At 30.6% G+C, this 18,003-nt stretch overlaps 1 protein-coding gene across 5 annotated transcripts in view; it reads right to left on the reverse strand.

Annotated features, from left to right (window-relative positions):
- The window catches only part of LOC127291318 (protein PFC0760c), a 288,501-nt gene that overhangs the window by 140,215 nt on the left and 130,283 nt on the right, over positions 1 to 18,003 (reverse strand). The window lies entirely within an intron of this gene.

An 18,003-nucleotide genomic window follows, 5' to 3' on the forward strand; every position in this document is an offset into this window, starting at 1 on the left:
AGTTATATGCATATCCTAGTCCATTCACTTCATCAAGTTCAAGCAATCTTTTATAACACTGTTTCGGAAGACGATCGTCAGGCATTTCCATCACTTTAAGCCACCAGAGTATTACGCGTTTAATGACGTAAAATTTCAGTGGCAGCGAACCAGTTTCCAACCATACAATATAATTTGGTGTGTTTTTTGGCCAACGGTATAATAATTTTAAGAATTTAATTTGCACAGTTTCAATTTCGTCAATATAACGCAGAGCCCAAATCTCTGAATTATACAAAGCCACTATTTTGACAGTCGAGTTAAACAATGTTTTTGCAACTTCCAAAGTTTCATTTTTTGATCTATAAAGTATGTTACGTAAATTCGCAGCTGCCAAATTTCCACATTTTTTAAAATGTTCTGCCTCCTGTTATCTTAAAAGGTACTACTTTTGTCTTTGATACATTTAATTTCAAATGATTAATTTCACAATATTTTTTTAAAATATTCAGTTTATTTTGAGCATCATGCCATGAGTAGGACAAAATTGCAATGTCATCAGCAAATAAAAGCATAATTAAATCTTTAACATAATCAGTAATTATTGTTACATCCCGGTAACAATTTTCCCTAATTTTCCTTAAAATTATCATTAAAATAAGACATTTTATATAATTCTATGATAATTTTACAATACTTAAACTATATGTCTTATTTTAATGTATTTATTTATGTATATATTGATAGGATAGAGTGTGGATACGAAATCGATCTCAAAAGAGATATGACATTCGTTTTCACCATAAAAGTTCAGAAAGTTGAAAAGCTAAAAATAGGATATATGTAAGCAAAATGTGAAGCAAGTTCGAGCTTGTTTGTTTATACGCGTGAAGAATGTGAAGGTTGTGAAGATCCAAGTGTAATATGATCTTCAAAAGCCCATTGTCAGCACATAAAAGAGAGAATTCAGAAAGAAGAAGATTCAATTTCATACATGCGATGGAGATCATTACCATATAAGGAAAGTGATTCTATTTATAGATCACCTCTTCTTCAATAATATGACATTTCTCCCACTAATTAGCATAATCGACTAGTATATAAACAAGAGCTTTTTCCATAAAGCTTGTCAAAAATTCCGGTGCAATCTCTAACATCGTAGAGCGACCCTTCAGTTTACTTTCGCCCTAATTATTGTATTCTTTCCTGATAGCCAATAGGTGCAAGTTAATTTGACTTTTCACTTAGAACATAGTTCTTTCCTGATAGCCACTAGGTGCAAGAGAAGCAAATTATCACTTAGAATCAATAATTTAATAGAAATAACTGTCGTATTTATAACTATAAATACTAAAGAAATCCTGCATTATCTTTGTTTCTAAATTTGTCAATTTAGTATATGTTGCTTCTCTTACACCTGCTATAAAATTCATTCCTGTCAAAGGTGCGAGTGACGAGAAATAACAATAAAGAATATTGCAATTCTTTAAATAGTTATAAAACAATTTAAGTCGTTAAAGTTACACAAGTGCAACCAAAACGAACTATTTCAAATCAAATCAAAACCAATTTATAACGACTAAGCTATAATCATCGATTTATCCGACTTCATTGCTAAAAGTAAGTAAACGAATTGTAAACTTGTATCGTTATTGTATAATCATTACTATATAATTATTATTTAATCAATAAATGTTATAAAAGGGAATATTTGACTTGTTATTGTAACGCAAAACTCGTAGTTTTGACAAGTGACCACGATCCTACATAAAAATAAATATCAGGCTTTACCAACCTGATTAATCAGCCTTATTACATTCAAGTAAATAAAATTCATTTTATTTAAAAACCACGCCTAGTTCGGAACGTAACAATTATAATTAAATTTCTCTAATAATGTTAATAATAAACTTTCAATTTATATAACTCAGAAAAAAAAATTTTTCTACGAAAACTTAGAGAAAAAGTTTAGAACAATGTCCCCATCACGAGTTAAAATAGTTTAAATATTTCTTTATGAAAAATGTATGTTTTTATTGCATGTCTTCATTGATTGTCGAAATTACAAATCATTAAATTTTGTAATCTGCTTGAAGAAAGAAATATTCAAAAGCATGGTAATACAAAAATTTGAATTTAATATTACTTTTGTTGCAGAATTTCATGGAAAAATTAGCTGAAGAGAGAAACTGTTGATGTCCAGAAAATGTTGATAATTTAAATGTTAAGTAGTTAAAATTAAAGTGAGGTACAAATATACAATAAGTCTCCGTCATTCCTTTATTTATAAGGCCATCAGTTCTTGTAATTTTCAATAGTAATAATTTTAAGCTATTGAATTTAAAATTAGGAATTGGCATGAATTAATATGAGTTGAAAATTTTTTTAGTGATTAGATTATATAATTAATGTATTTATAATTGTACAATAGCTAAATTATTAATATTAATAAGTGAAAATTTTATTACCTGTACTTAATACCAAAATTATGTAAATAAATAATCAGTTATGGGGTATTCCTTTCGAGAAATGAAGATTCGAAAATTAATCTTTTACTTTGTTGTTTAGTTGTGCTTCGGGTGTTAAATAAGTATGCCAAAAGGTTTTGAAAATTTATTAATATTTTGTAAAATATTTTTAATTAAACAATTATGTAATTTTTGCAGGAATTTTTTTCTTGTAAAATTTTAATTGTAGAAAAAAGTTTTATGTATGAAAATTGTAAAGAATAAACTGAAATTTAATAATATAATTTTCAAAAATTTACAATCAACATTTTAAAAAATTACATATAATAATTTCAAGTGGCTGTCTGTCCCGCATGTTCTATATATATTTTGTTTGTCCGCATGTATTACTATATAAAATTCTTTCTCACCAGATTTGACGAGTGGGATGTGTATCCTTTCCTTATGGTGTCAACTAGAGAGAGAGAGAGAGAAAGAGGAAGAAAGATAGAGGGAGTAGCGGATACCATTTTGTCAGCCCACATTTAAAGAGTGGGATAATTAGCCCTTCTTTATGGTGTCAACAAGGCAAGAGAGAGAGAAGTGTAAACCAGTAAAATTTTTAAATTCTCCCTTCTCTCTTTCCTTAATATACAAACAAAAAGGAGAATGATTTTCTTATTGGTTTACATAGATAGCGCATGTACAATTCATTTTCAATATTTCTACTTGATAATTAGTTAGAAATAATTTTATTCAGTTTAATAATTATTAATAAAAAAAAGTGTGCATTTATTTAATCTTTGGTAGTGTTCAACTGATTGTAAGAAGAAAAAACTTATTTTCATCTGTAAAAGTAAGTAATTTTTTTTTTATTATCGGATTTTGAGAGGTAGTCTATTTTTTTTAAAAATTGATGGATTTACTTCAAACTTGGTATCTAGGGGTTTTTTGGGTCGCTGATTACGAATCTAAAGTTAGATTTTCAAAATTTAAAAGGGCGGCTCCAATATGGCTGACGAATTTTGTAAAAATTGATGGATTTACTTCAAACTTGGTATCTAGGGGTTTTTTGGGTCGCTGATTACGAATCTGAAGTTAGATTTTCAAAACGAGAAATGGAAATTCTTATATACATAAGTAAGGTATTCACGTCTTTTTATGGTAGCGCACTCTTTTGTCCTTAGAGGATCTGTTCAATGGTTTTCTTTTCAAATTAGTGCCTCTAGTTACGACGGTCAAATTCTTTAAGATCTTGATGGAATCTTTCTCCTTGTTCTTCACTGTAATCTCCCAAATTTTCATGGAATTGATCCCAATGCGAGTCTAAGTAATGCAACTTTATGCTCATTAAGCATCCTAACTTACCAAAGTTTTTAATCATATCACTAACTATTTGCTCCCATTTTTTACTCTTGTGATTACCCAGAAAATTTTCGACAACTGCTTTGAAACTAAGCCATGCGGCTTTCTCCTTTTTTCATCTTGGTGATAAATTGCTCATCTTTTAACAATTTGCGAATACGTGGTCCGTCGAAAACCCCTTCTTTTAGTTTCGCATCAGAGATTTCTGGAAACTTTTGTTCCAGGTATTTGAAACAGTTTCCTTTTTTATCTAAGGCTTTGACAAACTGTTTAATTGCTCCTAGTTTCGTGTGTAAGGGCGGAATTATCACCTTTGAAGGGTCGATTAGGGGATTTTCTATTATATTTTTTGAACCTGGTTCGAAAGAATTCCTTTTTGGCCATTGTTTTTTAATGTAGTGATTTGCTCGATCTCTACTGTCCCACAAACACAGGAAACATGGTGTTTTTGTAAAACCTGATTGTTGTCCAAGTAGTATGCTTAAAATCTTGAAATCTCCACAAATTTGCCAGTTGTGTTCTCGGTATCTAATTTTATCCAAAACTAGTTTCATATATTCATAGTTTTCTTTCATTTCCGTTGAATGCGCTATTGGAATTGGGGCATAAATATTAGTATTATGTAGTAGTACTACTTTTAAACTTCTTTTCGAAGAGTCAATAAATAGTCTCCAATTTTTATCTTTGTATATATTTGGTTTTAATTTATTCAGGAGTCCGACAACATCTGAACAATATACCAACGACGAATTTTCATCTTTTGTAAAATATTGTCGGAATTATTTTTCTCTGTCTCGATAAAAGCTAGCTGTTGTGACTTTTGATAACAAGTTTTTCTTCTTTAACACTGATGCTAGGTGTTCTGCACAATCCTTCGGTAATTTTAATTCTTTAATGAGATTGCTAAGTTCTTCTTGATTAAATGTTTGTAGAATCTTTATCTCCTGTTCATCATACGGAAGGTAATAGTCGTCCTCATCATCGGTTCTCATGTCGTTATTTTTAAAATCTAGAACATCTTCAGTTGAACTGTCAATTTGCAAGATTTTGGGAGAGGAAGGTGGATTGCATGAAATTTCTGGTTTTTTTACGTTGAGACGTTGACATACAATATGTTTTTTTATTTTTGTTATTATATCCTTGCACATTGGTGTTGCAAAAATGACAATCTTTTTGATTTAATGGTTTTTCCCACAAAGTTGGCTTTATAAACTTTAGTTTATCCTCTTTTGTGTGATTCCAACGAGTTAGCATTGTGTAACAGGAACTGCAAATTTTGTGTGGAACCCAATTTTTATCCTGATTGGCTATCTCAAGATCAAAACAATCTTTGTAGATCTGTTTGATATTTTCATTTATTGATTTACGATTTTTGGGGACATCGAATTGTCCACATATGTAACAAAATGCATCTGCATTGCTGTCGCATAAGTGTTCCGACGTTGTTACTGCAAAATTAAGTTTTAAAGCCTTTGGAGTTTTATTATTGTTTTGATTTTGAGAAGCCATGATTTATGTGAAAACCCGCACGTTAGGGATCCTGGCCCGATCGCAGGTGAGTCCGCCGTCCTAGGGGTGATAACCCTCATACCTCCCCAGGCCTAAGTATGAGAGCTTTCCGACTTTGACGAGGACAAAGTCAACTCGTCGTCGGACACACTACGGCATCATTCTCACACCCTAACGTCCCCCTGCAGGGCAGCGCGCCTACGCTGGCTTCGTTACTTCGATAAACAGGAAGCGAATCATTCTACACATCCTCTTTCGGGGCAGTTGTCATCGCCAACTACATTTATCGAAGCAGCAGGATTGGTATTGTGCCGAAACACAATAAAAGTGCAAAACGTACAAGGTAAACAATGTATTTTTAAGGAATAAGATAGTGAAGGATGGAGGATATTAATGTTCCTTTGTATCTCATTGCTTAAAAATTTATTATTTAACTTTTACATCTTATTGTCACATTATTACCTCAATGAAAAAAGTTTTGTGCATTTGCCAAATTGATCTCTACGAAGCAATGAGACCTAACTGTCAGTTCTTGAGAATAGTAAACTGGTTCATTACAAAACAAAAAGTTACAGTTCCCGCTGCATAACAGTCTACCGAAAAACATTTCGGAGTAGCCATGGCTACTCCAAAATGTTTTTTGGTAGACTGTTATGAAATGTCACATTTTGAATCCTCTGCAGGGGGTTCAAAATGTGAAAGATTCGTATAGATTCTTAATCAATGACATAGTGCCATAGCAACCATTGCCATAGTAACAAATGCAAAAAATTTGAAATCATTTCTTAATAAAAACATAATTTTTAAAATGGAAACAAATTTATTTTATACAATTCTCTTGGAAAATCAATACAATTTCAGGTTTTATATAATTTGTAAGATAGTTTTTGATACAAAATATTATTTTATATTTCATGGATTTTTTTGTTCTAAATTTGACACCCTTCATTATTGAGGAAAAAATTATACTTGAAGAGTGACAAATTCTTCCTGTATGAAACTATCTTTTTAAAAAGCCTAAAATCATTCAAAGGGTTTATTTATTAATTAGTCATTCAAATTTTTGTTAAACAATAAAAATGAGGTTTCTTTCAAAATATGTAAATGAAATGTCGGCATAATCACATCTATAAGATAGTGGCGATAATATGTCGAATTCCCGTGTATACGGAAATTGTAAGTAAGGAGGTATATGGAAGAGAGGTGGTGCGTCGACGAATTATGAGTGTCGCGTTAATTCGAGATTACCGAAAACGGCAGTGGTCAAGAGACCATCGCTTAATCAACAGCGATTTCTTTCCGTTCGAGCGCGTGTTGCGTCTCGATCTGTGCATTTCACGACGCCCAATAGGGGTCATTATATTAATTTTCATTGTTACAATGTTAAGAGCGGTAATTTGTATTCGAGTGAAATTAACAAGTTTTCTTGATCAGATTTTATTATAGCGGTTCGGTAAAAATCCACGATTTACCACGTGTAGGGTCGATTCGTTAGACGCCCTCACGACATTGTTGGTCGCCTCGACGACAAACGGCGATCTCTGATTTCGAGTATAACTCAATCGCAGTGACAGATAAATAATCATTTCATTCTCATTTGACGACTGCCCGAGACTGCAAAGGTGCATCCCAGGAATTGTCCATCCGAGGATTGAAGGACCGTTTTGGCTGGATCGCTGAGCGAAGGCTTTGTTTGCGGGTATTTCTCGCGGTAAATTATAATACAAAATTCTATTTATAGACAACGCTAACTACAGTGAGTGCTATTTGATAGCAAACAATCTACTATTTTAAAGTCTCTTGACCACCCAATTTTATGTCGACATTTATTAACGTAATATTCAATCAAAGAATCTTAAATATTTATTGTAAAGTACGAGTCGCAATGTAATTTAAGAATGAATGAATGGAGTGCATGAAATTTTAATTGTAAATTTATATTTTTAAAATGGTACACGTATAAAATACATTCGCTATTTCTTGTTAATATTGTCTTAATTTATTTATTCGGTCATATTATTGCTAGAAAAATAGAAATTCGTTACAAGATCTTATTCTTTTCACAATTTTATCATTTTTTAAAAGATAAGTAGAAAAAAATTTCAGTTAATATAAATTTTATTTTTTATGATGTTCTCCGTTCAGGAAAAAATGGATAATTTCTCACTTCTGACTGGTAGTGTAAAGTATACGATTTACCCAAAATTATTAGAAATTTTCTTAAGAAAAAATCGGACAGACAGTCCGAACAAAAGTGAGTACAATTATGTATTTTTGTATTTTTAAAGAAAAAGATAACTGCCCAATGAACACATTCCACAATTATTCTATAATATGAAAGAACATAGTTCTAGAATTTTTGCACCACTAAAGTTATGCAACTATTCTAAAACAAAGAAGTAACAGAGTTCTAGAACGTTACAATTATGTTACAGAAAAGTTCTGAAATTTTGTTCTGGAATTTTTCTGTAACAAATGTTTTTGTAATTATTTTAGAACATTTTAATCGAAAAGATTACAGAACTTTGTTCTCGTTTAGTTCTAGATCTGTGTTGGTACTCTGTTAGCACGGTGAGCTTCGTTTAGGTTCAACCTAAACTGCATGACCCTTCTCAGGTTTTTTTTTATATCAGTTCGGTGATGCCTCACGATCATTTTAAGACGAAAATTAAAATAATCGTTGGAGGGAAACTCAAATTATATTGATTTTTAAATTTTTTTTCTAGGTTATTGAAGATATTTTCATTAAAATACCGTTTGGTAAAATACTTATTGCTTCAAAAGCTACAATTTAACATAAAAATAGATTATATATAATAATTAAACCATTTTGATACATAGAATTAAGAAAATGTTTAAAAATAGTCGAAAAAACTGACATTTTTCTAATTTTTTAAACTTTACTCCTTTATTTAACGTTATTTCAATAAAGTCATGTAGAAGTGAATTAAAGTACATAAAATTTCCTGTAAATTAAAAAAAAACTCTTCTATCTATTACCGTTACAAAAATATGGTCATTTGAATTTTAAATTTAATGGATAAATAGTTAAAATTTAACATTAGGTCTAGATTATTTGGTAAAATTGTTTTCGCAGAACTTCATCTCAATTCCATATTATAATACGTATAAGAAGGTTTAATCTTGAATAGTTTCAAATTGAAAAAACTGACTTATCTCACTTACATCGAAAGTTACATTGGTTTAAAGAATGTCTATTTCTATAAGAGAGATTTGAGTAGTTTTTAAAAATTCGTTTATTTTGAAAAATTACTTTTTTTTTTGAAAATATTTACTTTTTAAAAAAGTAAATATTTTAAATATGATTATGTTGCATTTTTCAAAATAAACGGATTTTTAAAAACTACTCAAATCTCTCTTATAGAAATAGACATCCTTTAAACCAATGTAACTTTCGATGTAAGTGAGATAAATCAGTTTTTTCAATTTGAAACTGTTCAAGATTTAACCTTCTTATACGTATTATATTATGGAATTGAGATGAAGTTCTGCGAAAACAATTTTACCAAATAATCTAGACCTAATGTTAAATTTTAACTATTTATCAATTAAATTTAAAATTCAAATGACCATATTTTTGTAACGGTAATAGATAGAAGAGTTTTTTTTAATTTACAGGAAATTTTATGTACTTTAATTCACTTCTACATGACTTTATTGAAATAACGTTAAATAAAGGAGTAAAGTTTAAAAAATTAGAAAAATTTCAGTTTTTTCGACTATTTTTAAACATTTTCTTAATTCTATGTATCAAAATGGTTTAATTATTATATATAATCTATTTTTATGTTAAATTGTAGCTTTTGAAGTAATAAGTATTTTACCAAACGGTATTTTAATGAAAATATCTTCAATAACCTAGAAAAAAAATTTTAAAATCAATATAATTTGAGTTTCCCTCCAACGATTATTTTAATTTTCGTCTTAAAATGATCGTGAGGCATCACCGAACTGATATAAAAAAAAACCTGAGAAGGGTCATGCAGTTTAGGTTGAACCTAAACGAAGCTCACCGTGTTAGGTAACCGTTCCCCAACGTTTTCCCGAACTCAATTTCACGAAAATCTTTTTCCCGACACATACTTTTCACGAAAGAAATTTCCCGACACCTTTTTTCCCGAATCTAGTTCCAAGACAAGTATTTTTCCCGACAAAAATAAAAAAGAATGTACATTTTGGTTGCTATGGAAAAAGTCAAACAAATTGATTGTCAATATTTTTCTAAATGTTAATGTGTCAAAATTCTTGTGTAAAAGTAACTTCTGTTTAAAATTGTGTAAATTATTTTCCAAATTTTCGAGTGTTAAATATGGAATATTCGGCAAAAAATTAATAATTGATGGGTATGTTTATTTAAAATCAAGAGAAAGAAAAAATAAAACATATTGGGACTGCAATCGTTTGCGAGGAAAAGAATGTTCTGCTAGAGCAGTAACTATGATGAATGCTAATGAAGTGATTGTGCTTCGGGGTCCAGTGGAATCGAAGCACGAAACACATCCATCGAACCATGAAAAAGGTATTTTGCTGAATTTGTTACATTAAATTGTTAAATCTGACAGTCGCTTATGAATGTAGGCGAAGCGGAGGTTATAAAACATCGCTTGAAACGGACAGCCTCGGAACATCTGGAACAACCACCAGCACATATTCTTCGCACGGAACTTGCGGATGTTCCTTTAGCAGTTCTTAGTCAATTACCAGAACGACCAAATTTATCAAAAGCCATGCGCGTTCATCGTCGCAGAGATTTACCTCCGAACCCAAAATCGTTAGACGAGTTAGAATCTATACCTGAACTTTTTACAAACACTATGGCTGGTGAAAAATTTCTTACTTTTGATTCTCAGGATCCGCAACAGAAAGTAATTGTTTTTGCCACGCGACGTTACCTTGAAATTCTAGGAAGAAGTACAACTTGGTTTTTAGAGCTAGAGAATACGCGATTCCAAATTTCAAGCCACGAAAAATTATGGGAGATTTTGAAAAAGCAATTATAAATTCTTGTGAAACTGTTTATCTAGGAATTCCTTACTCCGGGTGTTTTTTCATTTCTGTCAATCTATTTACCGCAAAGTTCAAGGACAAGGTTTACAGGAAAAATACAATAATCCGCTTGATAGAGACATAAAATTGTATTCTCACATGCTCATGGCCCTTGCATTCGTTCCCGAAGAGGATGTCCAACAGTCTTTGCGCCTTCTCACCAATGATGTGCCTGAAGAACTTCTTCCCATAGTGGATTACATCGATGAATATTATAAGTAATTATTATAAGTAATTATTTTATCATTTATTACAGTATTTATTAGATTAAATAAATTCTAATTCCCCATAAAACACTGTTTTTATATAAAAACTCAATTTTATTTAAATCGGGCACGTAAACTGATTTTAAAAACTATTGAGAAATGTTTGTTATTCATCTAAGAATCATAATCAAAAAGAATTTTTAAGTGCCAATTCATTTTTATTTAAACCACCTTCTGGCGCACCGTGAGCTAGTTTGTTTAAATAAATTTTTATTCTTCCTGAAAAAAATTTTACTATCGTTTTTTTTAAATTTTAATAAACTTTGATATGTTATGAAAATATAATGTAAATATAAAAATAGTTTTTTCGATTTTTTTGACATAAATTTTTGAAATTTGCTCCTTTACGGACTGTCCGTATGACTTGCGTGATAGCGTTAGCAGATTCTTTGTTCAATTAATGATAAAAAAAAAATTCCCAACTAGTTAATGATTTATAAAAAAATATATGAGTAAAAATTACTGAAGTGATTCAACTCAAAACAAATTTACAGATAAATAAAATTAATTTAATTTTGACCAAAACTTTGATCATCTTCCTCCTCTGCAGTTTTTAATAAAAATTAATAACAATTTATGGGTAAAGTGCTTATCCTTGGTACTAAAGTAACGTTTATAATTATGTAGACAGATGTGATTCTTCTTCTTCTTCTTCTTCATCGTCTTCATCTTCTTATTCTTCTTTTTGATTGACTTTATGCCTAGACGAATGTGGAAACTAGATGTGATTTTAATATCAACTGATTGATAAAATAAGATGTTTATTTTTACAAATTAATTAATTTGTAGTATTAGGGGTAATGAATGATTATTGTTTTGGCAAATATATCAACATTAATTATTTAACTTTAATTGTAGAAAGATATACTAATATCTGTTTGTCATAATTCTAACAGATTAAGACTGAAAACCGTAAATGTGCAATTTCGTATAAGGTGACACCGGTCACTTTAGGGGAGTAACTGGCCCAAGGGCAAATCTAAATTCGCTAAATTACAAAGGGAGTGTTTCCAAAGTTTTGCGAATTAGTGGCGCGGATTGCATTAAATAACTGTGATCCGAATAGGTTAGGAATTTTTACTGGAGGATTGAACGAGGAGAAAAACCAGCCACATTCTAGGGTAAGGATAAGTAAAATCGACACCAATTAATTAAATGGAAAATAATACAAAATAATTTATTTAAGACTAAAATTACAATTAGAATTAAAATTAAATTGTCTTAAAACAAAGTAAGTAAATCGCACACGATTTTTCGTCGTTTGGCCGGAGCCAAACAGGGGAAACTTGGCCTGAGGCGCACGGCCTCCGGTGTTCCCTCTAGGGACGTAGGGTCCTCACTTAGAGGCGAGGCCATCTTTTCTCTCAGTATAATGCATTTGTCTTTGCAATTGATAGTAAAAATGATGACTTTTATTTAATAAGTTTGGCTGGTTTAAATCATAGATTCCACAGCTCCACAAAAAAAAGTGTCGTGCGCGGCAGACTAGACTAGTCATTTCCTATGTATTTTGACGCGCTGAACACGAATCCGAAGTCCGTTTTGCTCCATCACGTCAGGATTTTTTTCTAACCTCCAAAAACCTGTCGGATTTTGAGAGGTAGGCTATTTTTTTTAAAAATTGATGGATTTACTTCAAACTTGGTATCTAGGGGGTTTTTGGGTCGCTGATGACGAATTTGAAGTTAGATTTTCAAAATTCAAAATGGCGGACGAATTTTGTAAAAATTGATGGATTTACTTCAAACTTTGTATCTAGGGGTTTTTTGGGTCGCTGATTACGAATCTAAAGTTAGATTTTCAAAATTTAAAATAGCGGCTCCAATATGGCGGACGATATCGACCCTTCAAAGGTGATAATTCCGCCCTTACACACGAAACTAGGAGCAATTAAACAGTTTGTCAAAGCCTTAGATAAAAAAGGAAACTGTTTCAAATACCTGGAACAAAAGTTTCCAGAAATCTCTGATTCGAAACTAAAAGAAGGGGTTTTCGACGGACCACGTATTCGCAAATTGTTAAAAGATGAGCAGTTTATCACCAAGATGATGTAACGAACCGAATTAATTATTTAAATCGTCGTCACTGCTCGACTTCGATTAATCGATTGTCGATCTCTTGATGCGTATCGATTCGATACTTCTCGCGACTGAAATAGCAGACGACAAAACCGCGTGTCAAGCGAAACAACGCCAACCGGTAGATTGCTGCGAGCCATAGGCGAATAAGCATATAATTGTTGCGAGTCGCAAACTGTACGCGAATCACATTAAGTGATAATAATTTGTTCTTTGTATTAATAAATATAATAGTTGTGTTCCATAATCTTTCGTGCATTTAATTCAAATCTGTTTTACGTCTGGTGTGATTGTCCAATTGCTACAAAAAGGGAACATTTCCGTCGTAGAGAGCACTACGGTAAGTTCACCTTTTAATGGTCATTAATTCTACTGTGCTTATGAGCATTCTTTCTCTCGCTCTCTACCGCCAGCGTAGCCGTACCTGGAGAATTCTCGTCAAGTGTTGTTCCTGTGATTATTGTGCTTTCCGTCGCGAGTCGAACCCGTGTTAACCCCTTCTAAAATTAAATCTCGCGTCAGGGCTGTCACAATGAATAAAAAGGAGAAAGCCGCATGGCTTAGTTTTAAAGCAGTTGTCGAAAATTTTCTGGGTAATCACAAGAGTGAAAATTGGGAGCAAATAGTTAGTGATATGATTAAAAACTTTGGTAAGTTAGGATGCTTAATGAGCATAAAGTTGCATTACTTAGACTCGCATGGGGATCAATTCCCTGAAAATTTGGGAGATTACAGTGAAGAACAAGTAGAACGATTCCATCAAGATCTGAAAGAATTTGAGCGTCGTTATCAAGGAAGATGGGATGTAAATATGATGGCCGACTACTGTTGGATGCTGAAAAGGGATATTGTCCCTGGAGGCACCAATTTGAAAAGAAAACCATTACACAGATCCTTTGAGGACAAAAGAGTGCGCTACCATAAAAAGACGTGAATACCTTACTTATGTATATAAGAATTTCCATTTCTAGTTTTGAAAATCTAACTTCAGATTCGTAATCAGCGACCCAAAAAACCCCAAGATACATAGGAAATGACTAGTCTGGTCTGCCGCGCACGACACTTTTTTTTGTGGGGCTGTGTTCTTTTTAAATCTTTACATTAATTAAGTAAGTCAATAATTAACCTATTTTTTCATCTTACTGGACATTTAATTTCAACGCAACACCTCTTTTGAACTCCATATATTAAAAGAGTCCTTTTCATTGCATCGATTCCCAAAGTCTTACTAATTTCCAGTTCTTCTAAGTTTGAGTCAATCAAACCATCTGGGATGCTCCTAAAAACTCATGAACTGGATCAATCCAAAAACCCTCAAAAACATGTTTTTTGTGTATTTTCAAAGTCAGTTTTCTCGAAAACGTAGGGTGATGGAGCAATTCTAAGTTTAGATTCGTCTTCAGCCTCAAAAAACCTGTAAGAATCACCATATGGGATCTCAGAAATAAACATGCTGTTGCACTGTGTTAAAAATGTAACAAAATAAATATTAAGGTTATTTTTATATTATAGGTACATATTATATTACTATAATTTCATTATTATCAATACTACCTATAATTTAACGTAATACGATAATATAAAAAAAATTACAGACAGGGCACGGTGCGCCAGAAGGTGGTTTAAATAAAAATGAATTGTCACTTAAAAATTCTTTTTGATTATGATATATAATTAATTATGATTAATTAATTATGATATATAATTTTTGATTATCTTATATAAATTTCCTAAATGCTAAAGATTATACGAATCCATACAAAAACACAATTGCAAAACGAAAAGTAATATAATGACAGGTACATTACCTCCTGCCGCCGTCAGATGGCAGCAGCATGCAGGGCGCACAAAGTCGCAGCTGTTATTAGATTACTTTTCTACTTTTTGTTTTGCAACCATGTTTTTCTATGGATTCGTACAGTCTTTTGGATCATTTTCACGTTTAGTGCCGTTTTTATAGAGCGATAATTAAAGGTCTCTTCTTGCCAAAAAATTTGAGAGACCATTCGACTCTCTTAAATAAATTTTGTCACTCTTAACATCGTTCTTTTAACATTATAATTTAATTTTTTAAAATTGGACACAAACACTACAGCAATATAATTATTCATATGTAAAATTGAAAATAAATAATTATTTTACCATTTATTACAGTATTTATTAGATTAAATAAATTCTGATTCCCCATAAAACACTGTTTTTATATAAAAACTCAATTTTATTTAAATCGGGCACGTAAACTGATTTTAAAAACTATTGAGAAATGTTTGTTATTCATCTAAGAATCATAATCAAAAAGAATTTTTAAGTGCCAATTCATTTTTATTTAAACCACCTTCTGGTGTACCGTGAGGGCAACTCATGCCCAACAACATACTCTGTATAACATATTTCCACCACATACTTGCCAGATTAAATCTTTTCCTATTTTAATGCAATGTTTCGCTTTTTCAGATGAAGTGTTTTTCCGTGTTATTTTAGGAACTCGCAGTTAGTGAACACCAACATGAATTTGGAATATTTTAGAATTTGTGTATAATTACTCTAAACTAAATGAATATAATTCTTATATTATAATTTAATCTTCTAAGATGGTTCTTAAATATACCAAATCATAAAAAATTTAACTTATTATACGGGATATTGTCAAATTTCAGAGTGGCTACATGTCAGTACAGTCAGGGAAATGTTAGGGAAAAAATTTTTTGTCAGTAAAGTCAGGGAAATGTCAGGGAAAAAATTTTTTTGGCAGGGAGATTATTTGAAACTAAAGTTACCAACGTTGATTCAACGAAAAAATCAAAGTTAAGGATTCTAATTCCCATCAATAAAATTTGATTATTTTCAACCCTTCAAAACCTGAAATAACAAAAACAGTATTTGTCATTGTTTTGTCACGGATTTTCCGAAAATCTCAAAATTTCAAGTAAATTGCTATTTCCTCGACTTTGGTAGCAATTTTTCTCGTTTGATAATTATTTGTTTCAATGCTGGAAGTATTTAAAAAAAAGAAAAATTGCTTTTAAGTCGAGGAAAGCAGTGATTTTGATGTCAGGAAAATTGATAAAGTCAATCATGCGGCCACCATCAATTAGTAACGAATTTCTACACATACCAATGTAGAATTTTTCAGTATTCAAATATAAGGAAATTGTCATTCTGTTTGATATGTAATTTTAAATCAAAAAAAGCCTCCATATGCCTCTCGATTTTTAATAACGATAATTAAATTATTTAATATTTTTTATTTGTAAATAACATTATTATTGTTAAAGAGTCGAAAAAGTTTATTAGAAAGTTATATGTTAAATATGCTTCAGAAATAAATTGAAAATTTTTAATATAAACTACCCATACAGCACTTAAACATGTAAATAATATTGGTAACATTGTCTTATTATTTTAATATTGTAGTTACATTGCAGAAATCATATAAATGTTAAGGCATTGATGGCAATAATGCTACAATTTTTGATGCAGTGAGAGAACAATAAATCTAAATTCCAAATTGTGCTTAAAAGTCAGAAGTATTTTTTAAATAGCAAAATTTGTAATTTCAAATTTATTTTAACTATAACAATTATAAGAAACTAAAGACTCAAAAGTGATAAAATGTTAACAATTTGAAGGTATACATAAGAATATGTACAAAAATATGATCTTAGAAAAATTAAAATATTTTGGAAAAATTTTTTCTCAATGACTTTGAAAAAAATCACATTTTGTTAGATTTAAAAAAATCTGAAATCTTCATTAAATGTATTCCTTACATATTTCATATTTAATTTTACGAATGTGATTAATTTTCAATTAATTAATATAAAACTAATATTAAAAAAATTAATTTTGTACATTTTTTGATATGGAATTATAATAATAAGAAATCGACCGTGTTATTAGAAACTGATGTCGTGTTATTTTCTCCAGTTCAGAGTAATTCAAAAATGTATTAATGTCTTTTTCTTCTCATAAAATATATGCCTTAAAAATTATAAATTCATGTTAAATTTTTAAAGTGTGGAATTTTGTTTTACAATTGCCGTACACAAAGTCTTCGCCTCTTGTTCATCCTTCAGCATCATATTTCGTGCTCAAACTTAGTACGAACATGTATTTCTATGCGCTTAGATTATATTAAAAGTATGAAAAACATCATTGGAATTCATTAATGATACGATTTTAAGAAAGATGTTTTTTATCAAGATTCTATGTTCAAATTCATATTAAGCTTAGTTTTTGCGGACGAATTTTCTGTAACCTGTGAGGAAGGTGTATGATTTCTTCAAATTATAAATAAAATATAGTGAAGTTAAATGAAATTGATTTTAAAGGAATTTGCTTCTGAAAAACGAAAAATTTTGAAAAAAGTAAAAACTCTGTATTAAGGTGTACTGTTATAAATAAATTAAACTAAAAATATAACTAAAAAAAATGTTTAATTAATTCACAGTATTAATTTCATTATTACTTACAATATTTTATTGTTTATTAATTTAATTATTGTGAAATTTAATAATCTTTAAACTATTATTTAATTATTCCCAATGGGCACGGTCATCCACTGGATGTACCAAGGACATTACTTAGCCATTTTCAACATATTTTTGATACATTCTCGGGACATATTTAGGACATTCTCAGGATATGGTTGGAACATTTTTAGGATACTCTGTGAACAATTTTTGATATTTCAGGGATATTTTTAGGACATTCTGGGGACCTTCTGAAGACGTATTAACCCCTTTTTGGAGACAATTTCAGTACATTCTTAAGACGTTTTTTGACATTTCGGGGATATTTTTAGGAAATTCTGGGGACTTTCTATAGTCCTAATAAAGACATTTTTGGGACAATTTTAGGACATTCTTAAGACTGTTATATCAAGTTATGACGAGGATAGGATAACCTCCCAATTTTGTTTTGTACAAAAAGAAATAATATTTTATTTTGTACATAAAGTAAAAAAAATTTTAAATGAAAAAAAAATGATTTATTTTTTTATCTATGAAAGATTTTATTGCACGAATTTTTGGTTTTTCGTAAAAATTATGTACGTAGACAACTCTCGAGTTAAAATGGACCTTCTAACAGGCCACCCTTGAGCACCAGGTGTATTTTAACACCTTCTCCAGGGAATTTCGGAATTTTTCAAATAAATTGAGTACACTGAATACTCAAGAGATACATTTAACGCCCTAATTAACACTCGTTAACCACCAGGTGCTTTTTAGCACCATCTACAGGGAATTTTTGCCTTTAAAAAAAGTTAACCATGTAGATCGTTCTCGAGAC

Source organism: Leptopilina boulardi, unplaced genomic scaffold (assembly GCF_019393585.1).
Source record: "Leptopilina boulardi isolate dan_hultmark-lab unplaced genomic scaffold, ZJU_Lbou_2.1 LbouV2_131, whole genome shotgun sequence".
Classification (NCBI taxonomy): Eukaryota; Metazoa; Arthropoda; class Insecta; order Hymenoptera; family Figitidae; genus Leptopilina; species Leptopilina boulardi.